This window comes from Symphalangus syndactylus, chromosome 15 (genome assembly GCF_028878055.3).
Source record: "Symphalangus syndactylus isolate Jambi chromosome 15, NHGRI_mSymSyn1-v2.1_pri, whole genome shotgun sequence".
In the NCBI taxonomy this organism is placed as follows: Eukaryota; Metazoa; Chordata; class Mammalia; order Primates; family Hylobatidae; genus Symphalangus; species Symphalangus syndactylus.
The window spans coordinates 70388380-70414886 of NC_072437.2; the positions used below are offsets into that span (position 1 = coordinate 70388380).

At 41.7% G+C, this 26507-nt stretch overlaps 1 protein-coding gene across 2 annotated transcripts in view; it reads left to right on the top strand.

Annotated features, from left to right (window-relative positions):
• SACS (sacsin molecular chaperone) overlaps positions 1-26507 on the top strand; it is a 113383-nt gene that overhangs the window by 23535 nt on the left and 63341 nt on the right. The gene's annotated exons all lie outside the window — the stretch shown is intronic.

A 26507-nucleotide genomic window follows, 5' to 3' on the forward strand; every position in this document is an offset into this window, starting at 1 on the left:
TTCTGTATGTGCTTCTTTTTTTCTTAAGCATAACAAAATACTCTTTCATTAATTTTGAATGCTGTATTTCGATATTACATTCAATAATTGAAATTTTAGTGCCATAGAGATCAGGGAAGGCTTCACATCTTGTTAACCTAAAGATATCAACAAATAAAACGTCTTCATATTTGGTTTTCCAAAGCAAAACATTGAAAAGAACTCACTGTATTGCTCTTTAGCTTTTGAAAACTGTTACCAATTAGACAGTGGAACAAAGTGATACTTTTTCAGTAGTGCTTGCCTCTTAGCTTCAGGATTCATTTTGTGTGTGAATGGACAAGAGAATTGAGATGACTTTATGGGCTTGATTTTTATTAAATGATTGAAATATTTGATTGTTTTCCATATTTCTCATATTATGAGAAGTCATGTGAGATTAATTTCCACACCATTACTGATGCTAAATTATTTAAACATGAGAGAACTCTACTTATCTATCATCATACATGTTATCTTGCAGTATTTCTGTGGATTTTTTTAAACCTTCTCAAATGCTTCCGTATTAGTGCATTCCCTCCTAGTTTTGGAACCAGACTTTTTTCAAATCAAAGGTGAACCCATTTTCCTTTAACTTACCAGTTGACTTCTTTGTACTGGTAATTTCGTTTATACATCCATTTTAAAGATCAGTGACTATGTAGAATCATTGAGGCTGACACTAACTATAAATGTTTAATAATTAGGATTGATTTGATGCATCTAAAACCAGCAGGTTATGCTGTCTTTGTATTCAAAATGCAACAAACTCCATTCATAGCTAGAAAAAATATGAATTAACTTTGCGTGTATTTTTGCAGAGATTTACATTATATAGGCTTTATGTACCAAATTACTTAAAGCTAAAATGTTAGCGACTAGATATAGCCACATTTATGAACACATAGAGTAGATATTTTGAAAGTCAGAATATCAGTCTTTTTAAAAAAAATAAATACACTTTTATCAAACCAGGCTGGTTTATATAAAACCAGCCGGGTGCAGTGGCTCACACCTGTAATCCCAGCACTTTGGGAGGCTGAGGTCAGGAGTTCGAGACTAGCCTGATCAACATAGCAAAACCCCGTCTTTACTAAAAATGCAAAATTAGCTGGGCATGGTGGCGCAATCACAGCTGCTTGGGAGGCTGAGGCAGTAGAATCACTTGAACCCAGGAGGCGGAGGTTGCAGTGAGCCAAGATCGTGCCATTGCACCAGCCTGGACAACAAGAGTGAAACTCCGTGTTGAAAAAAAAAAAAAAAAAGAAGGCCAGCGCGGTGGTGGGTCACCTCTGTAATTCCAGCACTTTGGGAGGCCGAGGTGGGCGGATCACGAGGTCAGGAGATCGAAACCATCCTGGCTAACACGGTGAAACCCCGTCTCTACTAAAATGCTTAAAACTAGCCAGGCGTAGTGGTGGGCACCTGTAGTCCCAGCTACTAGGGAGCCTGAGGCAGGAGAATGGTGTGAACCCGGGAGGTGGAGTTTGCAGTGAGCTGAGATCACACCACTGCACTCCAGCCTGGGCGACAGAGCAACACTCCGTCTCAAAAAAAAAAAAAAAGTAAAACCTGTTTTATTAAGACCATAAATATGCCTAGTCTAGTTATTCTGGGGAAAAAAAATTCTTTTTTTTTTTTTTTTTTTGAGATGGGGTCTTGCCCTGTCGCCGAGGCTGGAGTGCAGTGGCGCAATCTCGGCTCACTGCAAGCTCCGCCTCCCGAGTTCATGCCATTCTCCTGCCTCAGCCTCCCGAGTAGCTGGGACTACAGGCGCCTGCCACCACGCCCGGCTAATTTTTTGTATTTTTAGTAGAGATGGGGTTTCACCGTGTTAGCCAGGATGGTCTCGGTCTCCTGACCTCATGATCCGCCCGCCTCGGCCTACCGAAGTGCTGGGATTACGGGCGTGAGCCACTGCGCCGGGCCAAAAAGAAAATTCTTAAAGTTAGAGAGGATCCACTCTAGGCTTCTGGAGCTCTGGGGTCCATAGTTGTGTGTGAGGGTGGTGGGGGCATGCTCAGAGTCACAGCGTTAACACACAGGGCCTTCCCAGGCCCTGGTTTTATGGAAAAAGGTTTTGTGGTAAAAGAAGTTAAATTATCTATCTAATAAGGCATGTAAAACGTGATGTACGCAATGAAATGAAAGCAGATATATTATTAAATATATGCATCTGAAATTTCAAGCTAAAAGTTGCAACATAACGAATCTCATTTGTTGAAAGCTGCTTTGGGACTGGCTCCTTCTCCACTGCTTTCAGGAAGATGTTGGGGCATCAGACTATGTTAGTGCAAAAGGCAGATTCCAGGGGTGGGCCAGATTTCGGGAAACTGTCCCAAGGGTTCCAAGGAAACAGCTCTAGTTACAGTGTGCTTAGGAGCAGGGCATACTTGGGCTTAATTCAGGCTAGTGGAAATGTCTAGGAATCCTCTCTTATGTTGGGGGGTGGGGGCTTCATTTGATGAATGTGACAACTGAAGTCACATGACTTGCTCAGAATCATATTCTGACACCTATTAAAATAGTAAAGAAGACTTTACTCAGGACTACTCTGATAGGCATCAAGACGATTACAACAGGGGAGAGGGATAGGGACTCAGCTCCTAATACAGCAAAGACAGCTGAAGATTCACAGCCAATGAACAATGTGAGGGGTCACTGCATGGAAAATTACTAAGGGGGAATGTCAAAAGTCAGGGACCCTTGCTGAACTGACTTGAAACAATGATCGGCTATCAAGGAGGGGTTGAGGTATCCAATGGGATGTGGAGGTGATCCGATAGCCAGAGTCAGGGGATTCTGTCTGAACTGACTTGGCGGGATGCATGCACCAACTGGGCTAGGCAGGACCCGAAGACAATGCCTTGTCAAAAAGAGGGTGTGGGGGAGCCTGTCTAATGTTTGGTTAAAGAGAAAGTCTATTTTAGTTCCCCTTGTTGTTCATGAAAGAAGAGACATTCTTCTGTCTGAACAATCTAAGTCCATTACTTGTTGGTTGTCTTTTGTTCATTAAGGACCAGCTGAACCATCTGTTGAGACTTGGTGATAGAGGATATTTGCTGGATGGTTCAATAAGTCAGACATTTTTGAAAAACAAAAAGAAAAACAGGCCGGGCGCAGTGGCTCACCCCTGTGATCCCAGCACTTTGGGAGGCCGAGGTGGGTGGATCACGAGGTCAGGAGATGGAGACCATCCTGGCTAACACAGTGAAACCCCGTCTCTACTGAAAATACAAAAAAATTAGCCGGGCGTGGTGGCGGGCACCTGTAGTCCCAGCTACTTGGGAGGCTGAGGCAGGAGAATGGCGTGAACCTGGGAAGTGGAGCTTGCAGTGAGCCGAGATCGCGCCACTACACTCCAGCCTGGAAGACAGAGCAAGACTCCGTCTTGAAAAAAAATAAATAAATAAAAAGAAAAACAAAGATGCATGGGTAGAGCAGACTTTAAACTCAGTTTCTGAGTCTAGATGTCGGCCTTGCAGTATCTTTGGGTGGCAGAATGAGGATGGCAGTGGCCCTCTAGTGGCTCTCCTGGCTTTCAGTTTGAATGTCCTTGGTGATGGCATAGACATCAGTATCACTGTCATGGTTATTTCCTGGAGCAGAGTGTGGAAGATACAATGTGCCAAATGGCTGACTTTAATTTGCAAAGAGGTGAAAAATAGCTCAAAGACAATGAACACATCTAGAAACTGATAACCCACAAGTGTGTGCTGTAGTTTTCTATTGAAGCATAAAATATCTCTTTACAGTGATGCCTCCTTTTTGATTCCAGATAACCAAAGTAAGATTGTTTTCATTTGTAAAATGTCTGGTTTCATTAGATTTGGCCTGATTATTTACATAAATGCAAAAAATAATAATTGATGACGTGAGGTTTTTTTTTGGCCCATTAATTTTTTAAAGTCGGGTTTAATAGGATACAATTTACATAAAATAAAATTCTCCCTTTTTGTAAATTTATTGTGATTTGAAAATACTAAAATTCATGATATGAATTTGTGGTAAGAGAAGTGTTTTATGTGGAATTGGCAGTTGTTTAGTTGATATTAGGAGAAATAATACTTAATATTAGAACTTTTTTTTTTATTATACTTTAAGTTTTGGGATACGTGTGCAAAATGTGTAGGTTTGTTACATAAGTATACATGTGCCATGGTGGTTTGCTGCACCCATCAATCCGTCATCTACATTAGGTATTTCTCCCAATGCTATCCCTCCCCTAACCCCCACCCCCCCAAAAGGCCCTGGTGTGTCATGTTCCCCTCCCTGTGTCCCTGTGTTTTCATTGTTCAACTCCCACTTACGAGTGAGAACATGTGGTGTTTGGTTTTCTGTTCCTGTGTTAGTTTGCTAAGAATGATGGTTTCCAGCTTCATCCATGTCCCTGCAAAGGACAGGAACTCATCCTTTTTATGGCTGCATAGTATTCCATTGTGTATATGTGCCATATTTCCTTTATCCAGTCTATCATTGACGGGCATTTGGATTGGTTCCAATCTTTGCTATTGTGAACAGAGCTGCAATAAACATACGTGTGCATGTGTCTTTAGAGTAGAATGATTTATAATCTTTTGGGTATATACCCAGTAACGGGATTGCTGGGTCAAATGGTATTTCTGGACAGTGAGGAATCACCACACTGCCTTCCACAATGGTTGAACTAATTTACACTCCCACCAACAGTGTAAAAGCGTTCCTATTTCTCCACATCCTCTCCAGCATCTGTTGTTTCCTGACTTCTTAATGATCACCATTCTAACTGACATGAGATAGTATCTCGTTGTGGTTTTGATTTGCATTTCTCTAATGGCCAGTGATGAGCATTTTTTCATATGTTTGTTGGCCACATAAATATCTTCTTTTGAGAAGTGTCCATATCCTTTGTCCACTTTTTAATGGGGTTGTTTTTTTTTTCCTTATAAATTTGTTTAAGTTCCTTGTAGATTCTGGACATTAGCCCTTTGTCAGATGGATAGATTGCAAAAATTTTCTCTCATTCTGTTCACTCTGATGATAGTTTCTTTTGCTGTGCAGAAGTTCTTTAGTTTAATTAGACCCCATTTGCCAATTTTGGCTTTGATTGCCGTTGCTTTTGGTGTTTTAGTCATGAAGTCTTTGCCCATGCCTATGTCCTGAATGGTATTGCCTAGGTATTCTAGGATTTTTACGGTTTTAGATCTTACATTTAAGTCTTTAATCCATCTTGAGTTAATGTTTGTATAAGACATAAGGAGTCCAGTTTCAGTTTTCTGCAAATGGCTAGCCAGTTTTCCCAATACCATTTATTAAGTAGGGAATCCTTTCCCCATTGCTTGTTTTTGTCAGGTTTGTCAAAGATCAGATGGTTGTAGATGTGTTGCATTATTTCTGAGGCCTCTTTTCTGTTCCATTGGTTTATATATCTGTTTTGGTACCAGTACCATGCTGTTTTGGCTACTGTAGACTTGCAGTATAGTTTGAAGTCTGGTAATGTGATGCCTCCAGCTTTGTTATTTTTGCTTAGGATTATCTTGGCTATATGGGCTCTTTTTTGGTTCCATATGAAATTTAAAGTAGTTTTTCTAATTCTTTGAAGAAAATCAATGGTAGCTTGATGGAGATAGCATTGAATCTATAAATTACTTTGGGCAGTATGGCCATTTTCACGATATTGATTCTTCCTATCCATGAGCATGGAATGTTTTCCCATTTGTTTGTGTCCTCTCATATTTCCTTGAGCAGTAGTTTGTAGTTCTCCTTGAAAAGGTCCTTCACATCCTTTGTAAGGTGTATTCTTAGGTATTTTATTCTCTTTGTAGTAATTGTGAATGAGAGTTCACTCATGATTTGGCTCTCTATTATTGGTGTATAGAAGTGCTTGTGATTTTTTCATATTGATTTTGTGTCCTGAGGCTTTGCTGAAGTTGCTTCTCAGCTTAAGGAGATTTTGGGCTGAGACAACGGGGTTTTCTAAATATGAAATCATGTCATCTGCAAATAGTGACAATTTGACTTCGTATCTTCCTATTTGAATACCCTTTATTTCTTTCTCTTGCGTGATTGCCCTGGCCAGAACTTCCAATACTATTTTGAATAGGAGTGGTAAGAGAGGGCATCCTTGTCTTGTGCCGGTTTTCAAAGGGAATGCTTCCAGCTTTTGCCCATTCAGTATGATATTGGCTGTGGGTGTGTCGTAAATAGTTGTTATTATTTTGAGATACGTTCCATGGATACCTAGTTTATTGAGAGTTTTTTAGCATGAAGCGCTGTTGAATTTTATCAAAGGCCTTTTCTGCATCTATTGAGATAGTCATGTGGTTTTTGTCATTGGTTCTTTTTATGTGATGGATTATGTTTATTGATTTGCATATGTTGAACCAGCCTGGCATCCAACATCTATGGAACTCTCCACCCCAAAGCAACAGAATATACATTCTTCTCAGCACCACATCGCACTTAAAATTGACCACATAATTGGAAGTGAAACACTCTTCAGCAAATGCAAAAGAACACAAATCATAACAAGCAGTCTTTCAGACCACAGTGCAATCAAATTAGAATTTAGGATTAAGAAACTCACTCAAAACCACACAACTAAATGGAAACTGAACAACCTGCTCCTGAATGATTACTGGGTAAATAACAAAATTAAGGCAGAAATAAATAAGTTCTTTGAAACCAATGAGAACAAAGACACAACGTACCAGAATCTCTGGGACACTGCTAAAGCAGCTTTTAGAGGGAAATTATAGCACTAAATGCCCACAGGAGAAAGCAGGAAAGATCTGAAATTGACACCCTAACATCACAATTAAAAGAACTAGAGAAGCAAGAGCAAACACATTCAAAAGCTAGCAGAAGACAAGAAACAACTAAGATCAGAGCAGAACTGAAGGAGATAGAGACACAAAAAAACCCCTTAAAAAATCAATGAATCCAGGATCTGTTTTTTTGAAAAGATATACAAAATAGACCGCTAGCTAGACTAATAAAGAAGAAAAGAGAGAAGAATCAAATAGACATAATAAAAAATGATAAAGGGAATATCACCACTGATCCCACAGAAATACAGACTACCATCAAGAGAATACTATAAACACCTCTACCCAAATAAACTAGAAAATGTAGAGAAGATGGATAAATTCCTGGACATATACACCCTCCCCAGACTAAACCAGGAATAATTTGAATCCCTGAATAGACCAATAACACGTTCTAACATTGAGGCAGAAATTAATAGCCTACCAACCAAACAAAGCCCAGGACCAGCCGAATTCTACCAGAGGTACAAAGAGGAGCTGGTACCATTGTTTCTGAAACTATTCCAAACAACAGAAAAAGAGGGACTCCTCCCTAACTAATTTTATGAAGCCAGCATCATCCTGATACCAAAACCTGGCAGAGACGTGAGTTTTTTGAAGTTTGCTTTGCTGGAACTTGTGACAAGGACTTTTTTTTTTTTTTTTTTAGATGGAGTCTTGCTCTGTTGCCCAGGCTAGAGTGCAGTGGTGCAGTCTCGGCTCACTGCGACCTCCACCTTCTGGGTTCAAGTGATTCTCCTGCCTCAGCCTCCTGAGTAGCTGGGATTACAGGCATTTGCCACCACGCCCAGCTAATTTTTTTTGTATTTTTTAGTAGAGACGGGGTTTCACCATGTTGGCCAGGCTGGTCTCGAACTCCTGACCTCGTGATCTGCCTGCCTTGGCCTCCCAAAGTGCTGGGATTATAGGCATGAGCCATCACACCCGGCCCAGATTAAACTTTTGAAAGCATCTGCAGGTTAGGAAGCCATGCTAAGAACTTGCTCTCAGACCTTATCTGCAATACCTATATATTTGGGTGAATTCCTCTTTTCTAGGTCCTAAGGTTCCTGGGCCTGCCAGGAAATGACATTCTTTACTCTTCTGGAAGGCTGAGAACTCCATAAGCAAGGTACCAGGCAGATTTCCTGAGAGGACTTTGTAAGCATTCTCTCCATAAAGTCAACCTTCATTCCTTAAAACTGTCTGCTCATATCTGATTCTGTGCATATCATTCTCAAATATAACATTCCAGTCAAAGCCGTTGTCATATGACCAAAGTTTCCAATTATGCCTTGTTACAGGGGGAACAGATTCCTATTGAACTTATGCAAGTAACTATATAACTATGAAGATGTTTTCTGAATTCTGGAGGGATTAGTTGGGAAGGCAAATGTAAATGCTTTATTTCTGTTTACAAAGGTATAATCACTAAATTGCATGGTATAGATTGTGAATTATAGGTAGCTTAACTGTTATAGATAGCTTAACAGAAAAGGAATTTCTTAAATCCAACAGCAATATTCCAGACAAAAACCATTGTCATCATTTATTAGTTCATTCAGTTCCATGTAATTAATTATTGTTCTGCTTGATCTAAGGTTAGCAATTTTATGAATCCATAGCTTCTCTACTACATCTCTGGAAAGTCCATTTTTTTTTTTTTTTTTTTTGAGACAGAGTCTCGCTGTCGCCCAGGCTGGAGTGCAGTGGCACGATCTCGCCTCACTGCAGGCTCCGCCCCCCGGGGTTCACGCCATTCTCCTGCCTCAGCCTCCCGAGTAGCTGGGACTACAGGCGCCCGCAACCTCGCCCGGCTAATTTTTTGTATTTTTAGTAGAGACGGGGTTTCATTGTGTTAGCCAGGATGGTCTCGATCTCCTGACCTCGTGATCTGCCCGCCTCAGCCTCCCAAAGTGCTGGGATTACAGGCGTGAGCCACTGCGCCTGGCCTTTTTTTTTTTTTTTTTTTTTTTTTTTTTTGAGATGGAGTCTTGCTCTTTCACCCAGGCTGGAGTGCAGTGGCGCAATCTCGGCTCACTGCAAGCTCCGCCTTCCAGGTTCACGCCATTCTCCTGCCTCAGCCTCCCGAGTAGCTGGGACTACAGGCACTCGCCACAACACCCGGCTAATTTTTTGTGTCTTTTATAGAGACAGGTTTCACCATGTTAGCCAGGATGGTCTCAATCTCCTGACCTTGTGATCTGCCCGCCTTGGCCTCCCAAAGTGCTGGATTAGAGGCGTGAGCCACTGTGCCTAGCCTCTGGGAACTCTTAGTCTAGTAGTGTGGCCTCAAAGTTAATAAGGAATGCCATTAGGAGTCTGTTCCCAGAGTACCTGGCTTAGTTCTTTCCATGGGTCTCTGAAACAGTCCCTTTTTGGTGAGGACAAGCACTTAGGCCTGTGATTGCAGATGCTTCTGGAAAAGCATCACAGTAGAAAGTAAAACAAAAGTGATGCAAAAGCCTTAAGACGGTTAAAGAGCTAATGGAAGTTTATTTGACAAGGAAATTTTGTTATTTCTGTGGCACGTGTGAACCTCCAAAATTTGAGACTGGTCTCAGTTAATTTAGAAAGTTTATTTTGCCAAGGTTGAGGATACATCCATGACACAGCCTCTCAGGAAGTCCTGATGACATGTGCCCAAGGTGGTCAGGGCACAGGTTGGTTTTATACATTAAGGGAGACATGAGACATCCATCAATATATGTAAGAAATACAGTGGTTTGGTCTGGAAAGGTGGGACAACTTGAAGCAAAGGCAGGAAGACTGGAAGTGGGGAGGGAGCTTCTAGGTCACAGATAGGTGATACACAAGTGGTTGCATTCTTTTGAGTTTCTGGTTAGCCTTTCCAAAGGAGGCAAATCAGATACGCATCTATCTCAGTGAGCAGAGGAGTGACTTTGAATAGATGGGAGGCAGGTTGGCCCTAAGCAGTTCCCAGCTTGAGTTTTCCATAGCGATTTTGGGGGCCCAAGATCTTTACCTTTTACATGTGTAACATTTTAAAACAGTAACTAGAATTATGACTAAAAATATTGTACCAGGACATGTCATGGACAATGCAGGTATTGACACATTTTCTAGGAACTTCTTATAATTTCTAAAATATTTATATTAATAATATTTACCCATTTGAATGTAACCTAGCAAAGGTTAGGTATCTTTTTTTATTTGACATGCTTTTCATTCAGTTCAACATATCAAATAAACTTAAATTTTAACATCACTCTATTTACAAGGTGAAAGAACAAATTTGGGAGGATTTTCCAAGGGCCCTATGGGAAAACTCAAGGTCAATTGTAGATCAAGGTTTTATTTAGGATTTGATTTGGGGAAGGCAAAATTGTCAAAAATATCAAGAGGTTTGAACATTTGACTAAATAGGATGTTAGGTTGGTGTGAAACAATGCTTAGCTACCTATTTAACCAAAGTGACTGAGGACCAAGCTCTGATTTTCATCTTACCCAAATTCCTATCTAAGGTGTCTAGGGAGTCACACCCTATAAACCATAAATTCTCATCAGATGGGTTATATTTGACCCTGTATATTGTGACTTACAATTCAATCTCACTCTGGCATAACATTATGAGACAAGGGAAAAAGATTTAACCTCAAAATATATTTCCTTGCCATACCTTGAAATTGCCCTGCTAAATATCTTGTGGGAAAAATCCACATTCTATACAGAATCCCCTTCCCCTGTTTGTTTTCCTTCCTTCCGTCCTTCCCAGATCCAGGAGATAATTTTAAGAGTTAAAGAAAGAGGAAAGAAACACAAAATGTGGCTTGGCAGTCAAAGACAGGTTTTCTTTAGTTAAAACCTGAGAGGCACCCCTGGCCGATAGCAGTCAGGAGCAGTTTCTCTTACAGGCTAAGAGTATATATTGGTTTTAGGGTGAGGGGGCTTATCACAATCTTGGAATGTTTATGTGTGTGGAGAAGTTTATGGCAGGGTTGGAAGCTCTCTGGTGGGAGGGGAGGTTATCTCGAGGCTGGCATCTTCCTGGCTGGAGGGGGCTTATCTAGGGGCTAGCATGTCTGTGATGGGGGATGTTAGAAACAAGAGCTCAGAGTCACAAGGAAAACGAGCACTCAAAGGATTTCTCAGCAAGGCAAATTTACTTCTGCAGAAGGGTGCCACTCACACTTCTGGCCGCTGCGAAAACACACCAAACAAAGGACGGAAGGGGGTTTTATCCCTAACATGGTTAGTCCCTGCTTCTGTGTCCTGTCCCCATTGGCTGGAGTAGGAGTGTACTATATAAACTGACCTGATTGGTTACTGTTTAAAATTGAATATGGCTAATTAGGTGGGAAGGGAGAGGCTGTCCATTACAGTACAAGACATGTTTGGGCATGTCAGGGCACAGCAAAGGCAGGAAGGATAGTTTCGGTGGGAGAGGCAGTTTACAGAATGGGTAGCCAGGAGTAAAAGAGGACTCTTTCCAAATAAGGAAAAGATGTGAGTTACAGATTGGGACCAGCAGGAAAAGTTATTTACAGAGCAGGTAGCTTAGCAGAAGGGCCAAGGAAGTTGATCTCGAGAGCAAAGAACAACGAGGTCAGAAATTAAACCTTTGAAGAGGAACTTACTGTATCTGACAGGGAGGAGTTTGGGACGTTTCTGGTTGGAGATGTTATTTGTGGTTTATGGTCATGCCGACCTTAGCCATCAGGCTGATGCCGTTTGGATTTAGGTGGTTTTTTATTAAGGTGAACTTTAGAATGAGGGGCTTGTCCGAGATGGCGATGCTCTTGCTCTATCAATAATCAACTAAGAGCCAGGCATCCATTTTTTTTTTTTTTTGAGATGGAGTCTCGCTCTGTTACCAGACTGAAATGCAGTGGCGCAATCTTGGCTCACTGCAACCTCTGCCTCCCAGGTTCAAGCAATTCCCCTGCCTCAGCCTCCCAGCCCGAGTAGCTGGGACTACAGGTGTGCACCACCTCTCCCAGCTAATTTTTTTTTGTATTTTAGTAGAGATGGGGTTTTATCATGTTGGCCAGGGTGGTCTCAACCAGGCATCCTTCTAAGTCCAATAAAAAACAATTTACAACCTGCTCTCTCTGAAGTCTGTTATCTAAGAGCTTCCTCTGCACAATAAAACTTGGTCTCCACAATCCTTTACCTTAACCTAAACATTCCTTTCCATTGATCCCAGATCTCAATTGTCCTCAAATAATAATATTTGATAAACTCAACCAATTGCCAACCAGACAATGTTTAAATTTACCTATAGCCTGGAAGCCCCTGCTTTGAGTTGTTCCACCTTTCTGAACCAAACCAGTGTATTTCTTTCTTTCTTTTTTTTTTTTTTTTGAGACAGAGTTTTACTCTTGTCACCCAGGCTGGAGTGCAATGGCGCCATCTTGGCTCACTGCAACCTTTGCCTCTTGGGTTCAAGCAATTCTCCTGCCTCAGCCCCCTGAATAGCTGGAACTGCAGGCATGCACCACCATGCCTCGCCAATTTTTTATATTTTTAGTAGAAATGGGGTTTCACCTCGTTGGCCAGGCTGGTCTCGAACTCCTGACCTCAGGTGATCTGCCCACCTCAGCCTCCCAAAGTGCTAGGATTACAGGCATGAGCCACCACACCCAGCCAAAACCATGTGTTTCTTAAATGTATTTTTAAAATTTAATTTAATTTTATTTTACTTTTTGAGATGGAGTTTCGCTCTTGTTGCCCAGGCTGGAGTGCAATGGCGTGATCTTGGCTCACTGCAACCTCCGCCTCCCAGGTTCAAGCGATTCTCCTGCCTCAGCCTCCTGAGTAGCTGGGATTACAGGCATGCATCACCACACCTGGCTAATTTCATATTTTTGGCAGAGACAGGGTTTCTCTGTGTTGGTCAGGCTGGTCTTGAACTCCCGACCTCAGGTGATCTGCCCACCTCGGCCTCCCAAAGTGTAGGGATTACAGGCATCAGCCATCACGCCTGGCCCTCTTAAATGTATTTAATTGATGTCTCATGCCTCTCTAAAATATATAAAACCAAGCTGTACCTCAACCACCCTGGGCATATGTTCTCAGAATCTCCTGAGTGATGTGTATGGGCCATGGTCACTTGTATTTGGCCCATAATAAATCTCTTCAAATATTTTCCAGAGTTTGACTCTTTTCTTTGATATGACAATAATGGTATTCAAAAGTAAATAGAGGTGGTAACATAATTGTAAAAAACTTTAGCTCTTAAATGTGAGAAGACTTGGTCCTTTTAAATTGCCAAGGACATGGTAAAGGTTAGGACAGGAAATTACTCTGAGAAGACATAGAATCTTTGTTTCCTAGGTGGATTACTCAAAAGATAAAGAAAACCTTTTTACAGTATGTTATTAAGAGCAGATCAATAATCCAAGAAAACTTTGTCATTTTGACAGAGACTAAAATGCATTAAAAAAGAAAACATAAATAAATTAATCCAATCTCAGTCAGCTTTGGCCACATGAGATAAGATTCCTTTTGCAATATTTCTCACAAACCTTCTACAGCTTTTTATAGTTATTCAACTTTTGTCCTTTATTTGTTTCTTTCTCATTTTGGAACAACCCAGTCATTTTACTTTAGAATAAAATTATCTCTTTTCCCTTAATGAAAACATAGTTTGCAAACAAAGTTGTTTCACCTCACCCTTATTAATTGTAGTAGTTTCCTTTACAAATACGGATTATAATTGTTAACCATTAGTAACCTTTTTTTAACAGAGAGAACTAGGAAGTAGACAACTGTGAATTGTCTGTTGTGTGCCAGCGTTCTGTAGAAGGCTAGCAAGTTTTATGAATCTACCATCTCACAATTATTATAGGATTATGCTGTCTTATAGTATAATTTTTCATATTTATTAACAAGCCTAAATACATAGGCCCCCTAGACCATATAAGAAGAAGCCAAAATTATGTAATCTTAAACTTAGGCTTAGTAATTAATGTTTCAGTACTAGAGATTGCTTAGAAATTGCTAATGAATGTCTATTACTTAGTATAACTCTAAGGCTTCCAGTTGCCAAAAAGATTTTAGAAACTGTTTTTAGCAGACATATTATAACATTATATAAAACTAGCCATCATCTTAACTATTTAAGTTAACTTAACTGTTAACTATTTTCAGTTAACATACACATGTTAGGCATGTATCACAAAATTTTAAAAAAAAGTGAAAAGATTTAAATATGTGGGTTTCTATTTGTTTTACTGCTTGTTTGATATATATGAAGTAATGTATATCAAGCAGTTCATTTTTACTGCATCTTTACTTACACATTTGTTCTTCGGTTAAATTTATAATTTAAAAATTAATCTTAAACATCTAGTGGTTATAATTTTACCTTAATTGACCATAAATCCAAGAATAATGCTTATATTTAATGCTGATAATTCATTTTTATTAAACCAATAATTCCAAACTAGTCTTAGTTATTAATAATTTACTCAAATCATATGAACTTAAAAAACATTTGGATTGGTGTCTGGATTTCTGGGAGTTTTAGGATATTGAATTTATATAAGTTCTTTTTTTTTTTTTTTTTGAGATGGAGTCTGGCTCTGTCTCCCAGGCTGGAGTGCAGTGGCGCAATCTCGGCTCGCTGCAACCTCTGCCTCCTGGGTTCAAGCAATTCTCTTGCCTCAGCCTCCCACGTAGCTGGGGTTACAGGCACCCACCACCAGGTTTGGCTAATTTTGTGGTTTTCGTAGAGACAGGGTTTCACCATGTTGGCCAGGCTGGTCTTGAACTCCTGACGTCAAATAATCTGTCCACCTCGGCCTCCCAAAGTGCTGGGATTACAGGCATGAACCACTGCACCCGGCCTGAATTTATGTAAGCTCTGATTCATCTCTAAGCCAATGTGAATAGAAATCCTTTAAGGGATTTTATAAATTAACTTGGCAATCCCATGTAGAGGTAGAAAAATACCATCCATACATAACATACATGCATACGTATATAAAGTTACACACAGATGCAAATAGAGACCTTGTAGCTTTCATTCTGATATTTTAGCCACATGTCAGGTAAAAAGAGTAAAACAAAATTCACAGGTTTGTATAAAATACTTGGCTCTCATCTTTGCCCTGCTTCCTAAGTGTTTCTGACAGATGGAATAAGGTAAGGTTACCTGCTCAGTACCAGGGCTAACGATTTCCACCAATATTTATGGAGGAGACTTGTAAGATTTTCATTTGCTCATCTATCTGATTGCTTCTGGGGGTCCTTTGAGAGCTCCTGATGTGGATATGAGGCCTAAGACTCCAGTGATTGTAGGGAGGTGGGGGGCTTGAGTGGGAAGGGAAAGTTCTGGCAGAAGTGGACAGGCAGATGGTGGAGAAGTAGGGGTTTCAAAGGCAACATATTAAAGGATTCAAGGGAACTGAAGGGAAGATCAAAGGTGGTGAAAGGAGGAAACAGGAGCAGAGCCGATAGGAAGGGGGAGGTCTTAAAGGTGCCTGTTTGGGGAAGCCATCAAAGTTCCAAATTATCCTTAGTAAAATTATGCCATAAGGAAGGAAGTGGACAGACTGAGTGCATGCCCTAGTGGCCCTAGTGGTGGAGCATACAGCCCATCAAGGGCTTGAGAAGGGGGGTTTCAGTGACTGAGAAGCCCCCATACTCTTAACTAATGGTACTTTGCAAGCAATGAAGCCTAGGACTCTAACCCAGCCTCTATATCTAATAAACAGGGAAGCCCAGGACTCTGACCTAGCCTCTCTGTCGAATGAACAGAGAAGCCTGGGACTCCTCTAAACCAGCTTCTACAGTATACTCAGAATCTTAAGAATCGAAGTCTGTCTTTACCTGGAGCACTGGCTTAGGAGTTGGATCATGAACAGATCCCTAATAAATCAGTCAGAACTGAAGAAAAAGGCTTCAAAGGTGTGTGTCTGGGTATGAGATGTCCAAGGATCCAATGATAAGATGAGAGGTCCAGGAGTCCAATGACGAATCTTTTTGTTTGTTTTCGAGAGGGAGACTTGCTCTGTCACCCAGTCTGGAGTGCAGTGGCGCAATCTTGGCTCACTGCAACCTCTGTCTCCTGGGTTCAGGTGATTCTCCTGCCTCAGCCTCCGGAGTAGCTGGGACTACAGGTGTGTGCTACCACACCTGGCTAATTTTTTGTATTTTTAGCCGAGATGGGGTTTCACCATGTTGGCCAAGCCAGTCTCAAACTCCTGACCTCAGGTGATCCACTTGCCTCAGCCTCCCAAAGTGCTGGGATTACAGGCATGAGCCACTGCGCCCAGCCCTAATGATGAATCTGATCCTATGCAAGTCATGACACTGTAAGTGTTGAAGAACAAATTATTCTGACATTTGTTTAAATGGTGAGGAAGACTGTTTAGGGCTATTGCAATAGATGTCACGACTACACAATAGGGGTGAGATTGGGCTCAACTTCCAATATGGCAAAGAGAGCTGGGGATTTCTAGTCAAGGAGCAGAGGGTCAATGCATGGAAATTCCCAAGGGGAGACATCAAGGGTAGGGGATTCTTGCTGATGGCAGGCCAGGCTGATCAGATATTAAAGGTAGGGGAGTCTTGCTAAACTGACTTAGCAGCATTCTTGCTACAACTGAATAGGTAGGCCAAAGACAGGGCCCCAGGACAAGGTATAGTGGAAAAGAGGGCCATTGGTGATTGAACTCAATCTCCAGCACCTCTCCCCTCCCTGGAGATCGGCGGTGAGGCTGAAAGTTCCAGCCCGTTAATCACATGGTTGGTTCCCTTGGCCACCAGCCCCCACCTGGAAGCTATCTAAAGAATACCAAGAAGGCCGGGCACCTTGGCTCACACCAGTAATCCCAGCCCTTTGGGAGGCCGAGGCGGGTGGATCACGAGGTCAGGAGATCCAGACTATCCTGGATAACATGGTGAAACCCCGTCTCTACTAAAAATACAAAAGATTAGCCTGGCGTGGTGGCGGGTGCCTGTAGTCGCAGCTACTTGGGAGGCTGAGGCAGGAGAATGGTGTGAACTCAGGAGGCGGAGCTTGCAGTGGGCCGAGATCATGCCACTGCACTCCAGCCTGGGTGACAGTGCAAGACTCCACCTCAAAAAAAAAAATAAATAAATAAATAAATAAAAGAATACCAAGAATACTGAGGTAGGGCCAAAATGGGCACTTTATTAATAACAAAAGACACTCCTATCACGCAGAAAATTCAAAGAGTTTTAAGTGCTGTGTACCAGGAGTCAGGGACAAAGAAGAAATATATGTTTTTGATGAAATCACAATGGGAGTACTAAAAATTCAGGTGGTAGAGGAGAGTCCAGTGTTCAGGAGAGCAGGCAGAACAGTGGGGTCCATGTAGCTGAAGACCAGCGCAGCCAGAGACGAGCAGGTGGGCAGTAGAGGGCTAAGGAAATGAGCAGTGAACACGCGTGATGAGGGATAGGGGAGGATGTGGGCTTGGGGCCATGACCTAGTGCCAGTAACCCAGAAATAGAGCCAGGGCCCAAAGAAGGAACAAGTGGATTAGCCATATTCCACCTGTCCTAGGTTTCAGGAGTTCACGAGGATAAATAAAGTCAATGAATATTTACACACATATCTCCATGGCTCCAAACTCCAAACTTGCTTGACAAGACCTTAACCTCCATGCTTCTCTCATCTGCTTAAATTCTTCCCCAGCTATTTCTGGGTGTCCTTGGAGAGGTGACGTCTCACATGGGCTTAGGAACAAGTTTGTTCATGTTCTTTCCGTTTCAGCCTGTTGGTCCAGGGGCCCTGCCATGGCCTTTGCAGCTGGTGCCCTCTGAAAGACATTACTCCCCTGCACCCAACTACCCTGTGAGCCCAAGGTGACTGCAACTTGTGGATGGGGTGGTGAGGGTTGGTGAATGGCCCCTCCCGATGCCTGTGCTTATTGTGTTTTCTGGGAGGGAGGTGGCTATGCATGAACTCAGTCCTGCCCGGTATTTCATGAACACTGTGGCTTCATCTTATGTTTTCAGAAGCTCAAAACCAATCCTTCATATGTGGCCAGGAGAGGGGAGAGAAGGGCCTGTCTTGTCCCTTCTATGGCTTCTCCCTTTCTCCTCTTTTTCTTAGATACCTCTGCATCCAAATGAAAGAAAACTCTCAACAATTATCCTTCCACCTTCTTTAGGAGAAAACAAATTGTGTAACAGAAAGAGCATAAACTTTTGAGCCAGATATCCTTGGTTTGACTCAGTTTTGCCATTTGCTAGTCGTGTGGCCTTGAATCAGTTACTTCTTTCATATCGTGAGGAAATAATGTTAGGGATTATGCATGTAAAACACTTAACATAGTATCTGACACAGAGTGAGTGCTCGAGAAAAGGCAACCATTGTTATTATGACTCCCTTCTCCAGAAACAACACAAAGCCTAGTCATTGGAGGCATTGTATTTTCTAAGTGTGTGAATCACTCTCACACCCCAAAGTGCCTGTCATTTCACAGGTGTTCTAGGAAAGGTGCTGCCGACACATGATCTCAGCCTAATAAGCAGTTAGTTGCAAACCTGGCTGTCTAATCCCACTTTGTTGATTTCAGGGATTTTCTTTTTGCCACTGTCATCCCTCCATATATCCAAGTATGCCATAGTCTGTTTTGGGGAGAGCCTTATCTAGAGTCTTTGGCCATTACATAGGAAATGCTAGATGGAAAGAGAGGGCCCGGTTACAGTCCTGATGAGCACCACATAGTATCTTTAGGAAAAGAGTCATCAAAAGGCAACAGGATGCCTCCTGACCATCCGAGGTCCTCATCAAGTAGGGGGGACCCAGTGGACTTGGTTTCCCTGCAGCTCCCAGCTCTGGGCTCCATTTTACTGCATCCTGGGAGACAGGAAAGTCAGTCTGCATGTGTGATTCTGAGCCCTTCCTTGGAGTATTTGCAGTCTACATCTGGTCTGCAAAAGGCGACTCATTGTTGGCTCTGTCAGCTTCTGAAGGGTAAGGGATCCATATTCCATGTGCACATGAAGGAACTCAGGGAGGAAAGGAGGGAACCCACACTGATGGGTACTTTGCAGTACTTTTCTGCCAATCTGGCACACTGTACCTGTCACAATCAGTTTGATTCCCTTTCTCCCTCCTGGGTGGGATAGGCGATCATACTGTGTGGAGTATTCTACCAGTCAGGCACGCCACAGTCCAATTAGGATCAATCATGGGTTTATATGCAAAGAGTGAAACGGAACTGTGAGAAGCCATCCTGGAACTTGGGGCAAGTAGTAGCTGTGGCATCATGACCCTCTAGACCCGAGGGACTAGGGGAGGAGCAATTACTTAAACCTTGAAGGACAGAGTCCCAATGTAGAGCAAGCTCCCTGAGAAGAACAGTGACCTTGGGCTGAAGGACATAACCAGGCCCTGGTGATGCTGCAGGAGGCATGAATTCCCTGACCGCACTCTCTTCCTTCCTCCCAGCTCCTGTGGGGGCTTCTTATGGGCCAACTCCACCTGCAGCCAAAGTGACCACAGTCCTGTTGCCCAAAGAGGCCAACCTGAGCTGGAGAGCTGGGTGGGCAGAGCCTCAGGGGCAAAGGGAAGACATTTGGAGTCTGTGGAAAGATGCCTGGATGTTCACCTCCTTCACCCAGAATTGACAGTAATTCTTTGCCTGACTTCCGTGCCTCTTGACCTCTTTTTAAGAATTTTATCATGAAAAATTTCAGGCATGTACAGAGGTATAGAAAAACATCACCAGGAGCATTCACAAACTCAATATGCAGATTCCACAATGATTGAAATTCTGCCACATGTGTTTATATTGACTGTTTTCCTTGTGTTGGTATTTTAAAGCAATTCCCAGAGACCCTGTGTTGCACTGGTCCCCAGGCACGGCCCGTGGTGGGGTGGCACTTCTCAGACAGCATGGTGATCACCTGGAGGAGCCCAGAGTGGCCCAGGGCAGGTTTGGGCTGGAGAAGGAGGGACTCCTGTGTGCAGCACCAGAGCGACCTCAGTGTAAACACCTGAATGAGGGGCATGACAACAACATGAACACGCTCGCTACCTAACATCTGTGGGTGCTGGAATCAGTGCTCTTTAGACACGACAAGGGATGGCTGCCTTCACTGAAAAACAAACTGATAGCTTCTTCGTGAGAATAACATAAAACAAATGTATTACCCAGTATAACGCATTAGGATTTTATTTACTTATTTACTTCTCATTTATTTTTCTGAGACAAGGTCTCACTCTGTCACCCAGGCTGGAGTGTGGTATGATCACGGCTCACTGCAGCCTTGACCTCCCAGCTCAGCTTTCTGAGTAGCTGAGACTATAGGTGTGTGCCCCCACACACTAAAAATAAAATTAGTCCCCTAGCTAATTTTTTTTTTTTTTTTTTTTTTGAGACAGAGTCTGGCTCTGTCCCCCAGGCTGGAGTGCAGTGGCACCATCTCAGCTCACTGCAAGCTCCGCCTCCTGGGTTCACACCATTCTCCTGCCTCAGCCTCCCGAGTAGCTGGGACTACAGGCACCCGCCACCACACCCTGCTAATTTTTTTCTATTTTTAGTAGAGACGGGGTTTCACTATGTTGGCCAGGATGGTCTCGAACTCCTGATCTCGTGATCCGCCCACATCGGCCTCCCAAAGTGCTAGGATTACAGGCTTGAGCCACCGCACCCGGCCAACCCCCAGCTTATTTTTATATTTTTTGTAGAGACGAGGTTTTGCCATCTTGCCCAGGTTGGTCTAGGACTCCTGAGCTCAAGCAATGTGCCCACCTCAGCTTCCCGAAGTGCTGGGATTACAAGTGTGAGCCATTGTCCCCAGCTAGGATTTTAAATGATCTCATTTATTAAATCTCCAGGGGGGGGAATCCCATGTAGAAATGGTAACTTGGAGTCAGACTGAAGATTTTTTTTTTTAAATTTATCAGGAAAAATGATTTATGTGTGAACCTTTACTGTAAGTTATTCTTATTTTTAGTATGTCGTGATTTAGAACAGTAGCAAGAAGAAAAACAGTGTGGAAATAAAGCACTAATTCTTTTCAGAGCCAAACACAGTTTGAAGCCTACAGAAGCTCCTGGACCAAGTAAAATAGGTTCTATAGAAAGAATAAATTCTATACCCTGTAGGAAGTATAACTTTTAAACCCTTGTAGGGTGAATAGAAAAAAAGCCAAATCCCTTGAAAAGTTGTAGAAAATATAAAACTCTATAATTGTAGAAAATGTAAATATCAGAAAAGCTGTATAAAAGTGGTCGCATATTATTGTGACTTCTGGCATATGTAGATGCAGCCAAATAAGTTGATATTTTGATGTAAAATTAAAATGCTCCCTTGTCCATCCCCCAACTCCCTGCAAAAAGAAGCAAAAAACAGAAAGAGTAGAATTGATCCTTCTCATAGTAGAAGAAAATGATGGCTAAATGCAGAATACAAAAAGAACAGATTTTAGACATTGTAATTTGTTCTTTTATCTGCATAGAGGATGGAAGCAAATGTGTCCTTCAAAGAGAATCATGTACTGCGTATCCCTTGTACACATATTCTGTCCTTTCTTTTTTTAATTAGAGAAGGCTTAGCTCAAACCTTCAGCTGAGATACAGAATAAGATCTTTCTAAATTCGGAGGATGAAGTTTGGCAAGTAGAGCACATGTACTTTGCAGATATCATATTAAGTAAAATTAGTAACGTGGATATAAAGACGACTTTCTAAGTGTTTGCCTTTTCCAGTGACCCTGGTCAGTGGGCAGAAATAAATCATCTTTATATCCACATGTTACTAATATATATATATTTTTTACAATTCTGAGTTTTATTTTGTAGTCATGCTGATTAGTAGACATTCAGTTCCTATTTATAAAACCAACTCTAAAATTGCAATAATAAGTATTGGGCAACTTAATAAAGCTGTAACCTTTCTCATCATTTCAGGAGCACAGTAACTATTTAAAGCCTTCCTGTAACTTAAAGACACAGGCTATACACACCCACACACACACACACACACATACACATACATATATATACACACACATATATATTTTAGATAAATGGTAGAGGGTACTAAGGAGTAATTAACAGATGGGTGGGTCTTTGGTAATCGACACACACAGGTTTCCATTTAAAATCTTATTAATAAATATATAAAGAATATAAGACATTCAGCTCCATGCCTTGTCCATAGAAAACTCATGTTATGTATTTTTTGAATACATGAATTAAAATTTGGTATTTGCAAACGATACTTTCTTTTGGTTTCTGATTATTTGGTATTTTATCACCCTGAAATACTATATTAAATTTATTTATTTATTTTTAATAGTTTTAGGGATACAAGTGGTTTTTGGTTACTTGGATAAACTGTGTAGTGCTGAAGTCTGAAATTTTAGTGCACTCATCACCTGAGTAGTGCACGTTATACCCAATACGCAGTTTTTTATCCCTCACCCCCCTCCCACCCTCCCTACTTCTGAGTCTGCAGTGTCCATTGTACCACTCTGTATGCTTTCGTGTACCCATAGCTTAGCTCCTACTTATAAGTGAGAACATGCTATATTTGGTTTTCCACTCCTGAGTTACTTCGCTTTGAATAATGACCTCCATTTCCATCCAAATTGCTGCAAAAGACATTATTTTGGTTTTTTTTTAACGGCTGAGTAGTAGCCTGTGATATGTGTATGTGTGTGTGTATCTATATATATACACCATATTTTTATATTTTATATATATTTTATATTATATATACCATATATATATACACCCACCATTTTTTAAATCCACTCATTGGTTGATGGGGATTTCGATTGGTTCCATCTCTTTTTTTTTTTTTTTTTTTGAGACAAAGTCTTGCTCTGTCACCCACGCTGGAGTGCAGTGGCGTGATCTCGGCTCACTGCAAACTCCGCCTCCCAGGTTCACTCCATTCTCCTGCCTCAGCCTCCCAAAGTGCTGGGATTACAGGTGTGAGCCACCGCGCCCGGCCCATATCTTTGCAATTGTGGATTGTGCGGTGGTAAACATATGTGTGCAGGTGTCTTTTTGATATAATGACTTCCCTTCTTTTGGGTGGATACCCCGTAGCAGGATTGCTGGATTGAATGGCAGATCTACTTTTACTTCTTTAAAGAATCTCCATACTGTTTTCCATAGAGGTTGTACTAATTTACACTCCCATCAGCAGTGTGTAAGTGTTCCTTTTCACTGCATCCATGCCAACATCTATTGTTTTTTTACATTTTAATAATGACCTTTCTGGCTGGGGTACAGTGGTGTCTCATTGTGGTTTTAATATGCATTTCTCTGATGATTACACACATTATTACTTAATAGTACCTCACCATCATATTCTCTGGATCCATAGATCACGTTGTAATGAGAGATTATTAATAACTCTTACTTCCTGTTTTGGAACAGGGAATCGTTACTATGCATTTTTAAAGTAAATCCTGCTAGTGATACCTGACTTATTCATTTAGTGAACACTGGACAGGGGTTAGATTAGGGCTCGTTAGCCCATTGCTTTAATTTGAAAAGTGGGTTCTCCATGGATTAAGTTACCTTAATCCTCTGTGTCCAATCAGTTGGCTGTTTAAACTATGCTTAGTTGATGGTGGTTTATTTTAATTCAAAGGTCTTTAAAATGGAGTAACCAATATTTTCCTACTTATAATCTTTCATGTTGGTTGTTTCATATTAGTTTTTATAGATGTTATTTATCACAATTAAAAAGTTTAAGGGACAGATTAAGTTGCAAGTTCCTGCTAAGGAACTGAATTCTCTACACCATGTTGTCCATTGGGTAAACTCCTGAGATCATATAAGCTGCATCACCTGAACTCAAACCACCACCCTACACAGGCGAATGGCATCTTCCCAGATAAATGGTTTAAAAACCAGCTATCTATGAGGGCCAAAAAGAAACGGTCAGGGTGACCAGGGGACCAGCTAATCTCTACAGGGTCTTCCAGCTTTGTAGTGAGGCCCTTAGAATGGCAAGTCCAGGAATACCTTATTTCATTCACAGACTTTTTTTTTTTTTTTTTTTTTGAGACGGAGTCTTGCTCTGTCACCTAGGCTGGAGTGCAGTGGCACGATCTTGGCTCACTGCAAGCTCCACCTCCCGGGTTCACGCCATTCTCCTGCCTCAGCCTCCTGAGTAGCTGGGACTACAGGTGCCTGCCACCACACCCGGCTAATTTTTTTTTGTATTTTTTAGTAGAGACGGGGTTTTACCATGTTAGGCAGGATGGTCTTGATCTCCTGATCTCGTGATCTGCCCTCCATGGTCTCCCAAAGTGCTGGGATTATAGGCGTGAGCCACCGCACTGGCCGACATTTGTTTTTAACAAATCGAAGTTTTGCGGCAGTCCTGCATCCAGCAAGTCTGTTGGCACCATGTTCCCAACAGCAAGTGCTCCGTTAGCATGTCTCTGTGTCGCGTTTTGGAAATTCTCATAATATTTTAAACATTTTCATTGTTATTATATCTGCTTTGGTGATCTGTGATTACTAATCTATGGGGTCACTATTGTAATTGTTTTGGGGTGCCACGAACTGTGCCCAAATAAGACAGTAAACTTAATCGATAAATGGTATGTTCTCTGACTGCTCTACCAACAGGCTGTTCTTGCCTCTCTCCCTCTTCTCCAGCCTCCCTCTTCCCTAAGACAGAACAGTATTGAAATTAGGCCAGTTAGTAACCCTATAATGGCCTCTAACTGTTCAAGCGAAAGGAAGAGTCACACGTCTCTCACCTGAAATCAAAAGCTATAAATGACTAAGCTTAGTGAGGAAGGCATGTTGAAAACCAAGACAGGATGAAAGCGAGGCCTCTTGTGACAAACAGCCAAGTTGTGAATGCAAAGGAAGTGTTTTTGAAGGAAATTAAATAGTGCTATTCTAGTGAACACAGAAATTATAAGAAAGCAAAACAGACTTATTATTGATTAGGAATCAATTTGAGTGGTCTGGATAGAAGATCAGACCAGCCACAACATCCCCTTAAGCCAAAGCCTAACCCAAACAAAGGCCTAACTCTTTTCAAATCTATGAAAGCTGAGAAAGGTGAGGAAGCTGCAGAAGAATTTGAAGCTACCAGAGGTTGGTTCATGAGGTTTAAGGAAAAAAGCCATCTTTATAACATAAAAGTGCAAGGTGAAGTGGCACGTGCTGATGGATAAACTTTAGCAAGTTCTCCAGAAGATCTAGCTAACATAACTGATGAAGGTGACTACACTAAGCAACAGATTTTCAATGTAGATGAAACAATCTTCTGGTGGAAGAAGACACCATCTAGGACTTTCATAGCTATAGAGGAAAAATAAATGCCTAGCTTCAAAGGACAAGTTGACTCTTGTTAGGGGCTAATGTAGCTGGTGATTAAGTTGAAGCCAAGTTCCTTTACCATTCCAAGGATCCTAGGGCGCTTAAGAATTATGCTATATCTACTCTGCCTGTGCTCTATAAATGGAAAAACAAAGTCTGGGGCTGACAGCACATCTGTTTACAACATGGTTTACGGAATATTTTAAGCCCACTGTTGAGACCAACTGTTCAGAAAGAAAGATTCCTTTCAAAATATTATTGACTTTGCACCTGGTCGCCCAAGAGCTCTGATGGAGAAGTACAGGGAGATGAATATTGTTTACTGCCTGCTAACACAGCATCCATTTTGCAGCCCACAGATCAAGGAATAATTTTGACCTTCAAGTCTCATTATTTAAGAAATACATTTTATGAGGCTATAGCTGCCATAGACAGTGATTCTTCTGATGGATCTGGGTAAAATGAATTGAAAAGTTCCTGGAAAGGATTCACCATTCTAGATTCCGTTAAGAACATCCTTGATTGGCCGGGTGCTGTGGCTCATGCCTGTAGTCCCAGCACTTTGGGTGGCCGAGGCGGGTGGGTCAGCTGAAGTCAGGAATTCGAGACCAGCCTGACCAACATGATGAAACCTCATTGCTACTAAAAATACAAAATTACCGGGCATGGTGGCACATGATTGTAATCCCAGCTACTTGGGAGGCTGAGGCAGGAGAATCACTTGAACCCAGGAAGCAGAGGTTGCAGTGAGCCGAGATCACACCCTTGCACTCCAGCCTGGGCAACAAGAGCAAAACTCTATCTCAAAAAAAAAAAAAAAAAGAACATCTATGATTCATGGGAGAAGGTCAAAATATCAACATTAACAGTAGTTTGGAAGAAGTTGATTCCAACCCTTGTGGATGACTTTGAGGAGTTCAAGATTTCACTGGAGGAAGTAACTACAGAAGTGATGGAAACAGCAAGAACTAGAATTAGCAGTGGAGCCTAATGATGTGACTGAGTTGGGGCAAATCTCACGATAAAACTTTTCTTTTTTTTTTGAGACAGAGTCTCGCTCTGTTGCCCAGGCTGTATTTGTATTTTTAGTAGAGACGGGGTTTCACCGTGTTAGCCAGGATGTTCTCAGTCTCCTGACCTCGTGATCCACCCGCCTCAGCCTCCCAAAGTGCTGGAATTACAGGCATGAGCCACTGAGTCCCGCCGAGGAGCTGCTTTTTATGGATGAGGAAGTAAAGTGGTTTCTTGAGATGGAATCTACTCCCAGTGAAAGTGCTGGGAATATTGTTGAAATGACAACAAAGATTTAGAATATTCCAGAAAGTTCGTTGATAAAGCAGCAGCAGGGTTAGAGAGAATTGACTCCAATTTGATAGAAGTTCTACTGGGTAAAATGTTGTCTTTCAAACAGCATTCCATGCTACAGAGAAATGTTTTGCAAAAGGAAGAGTC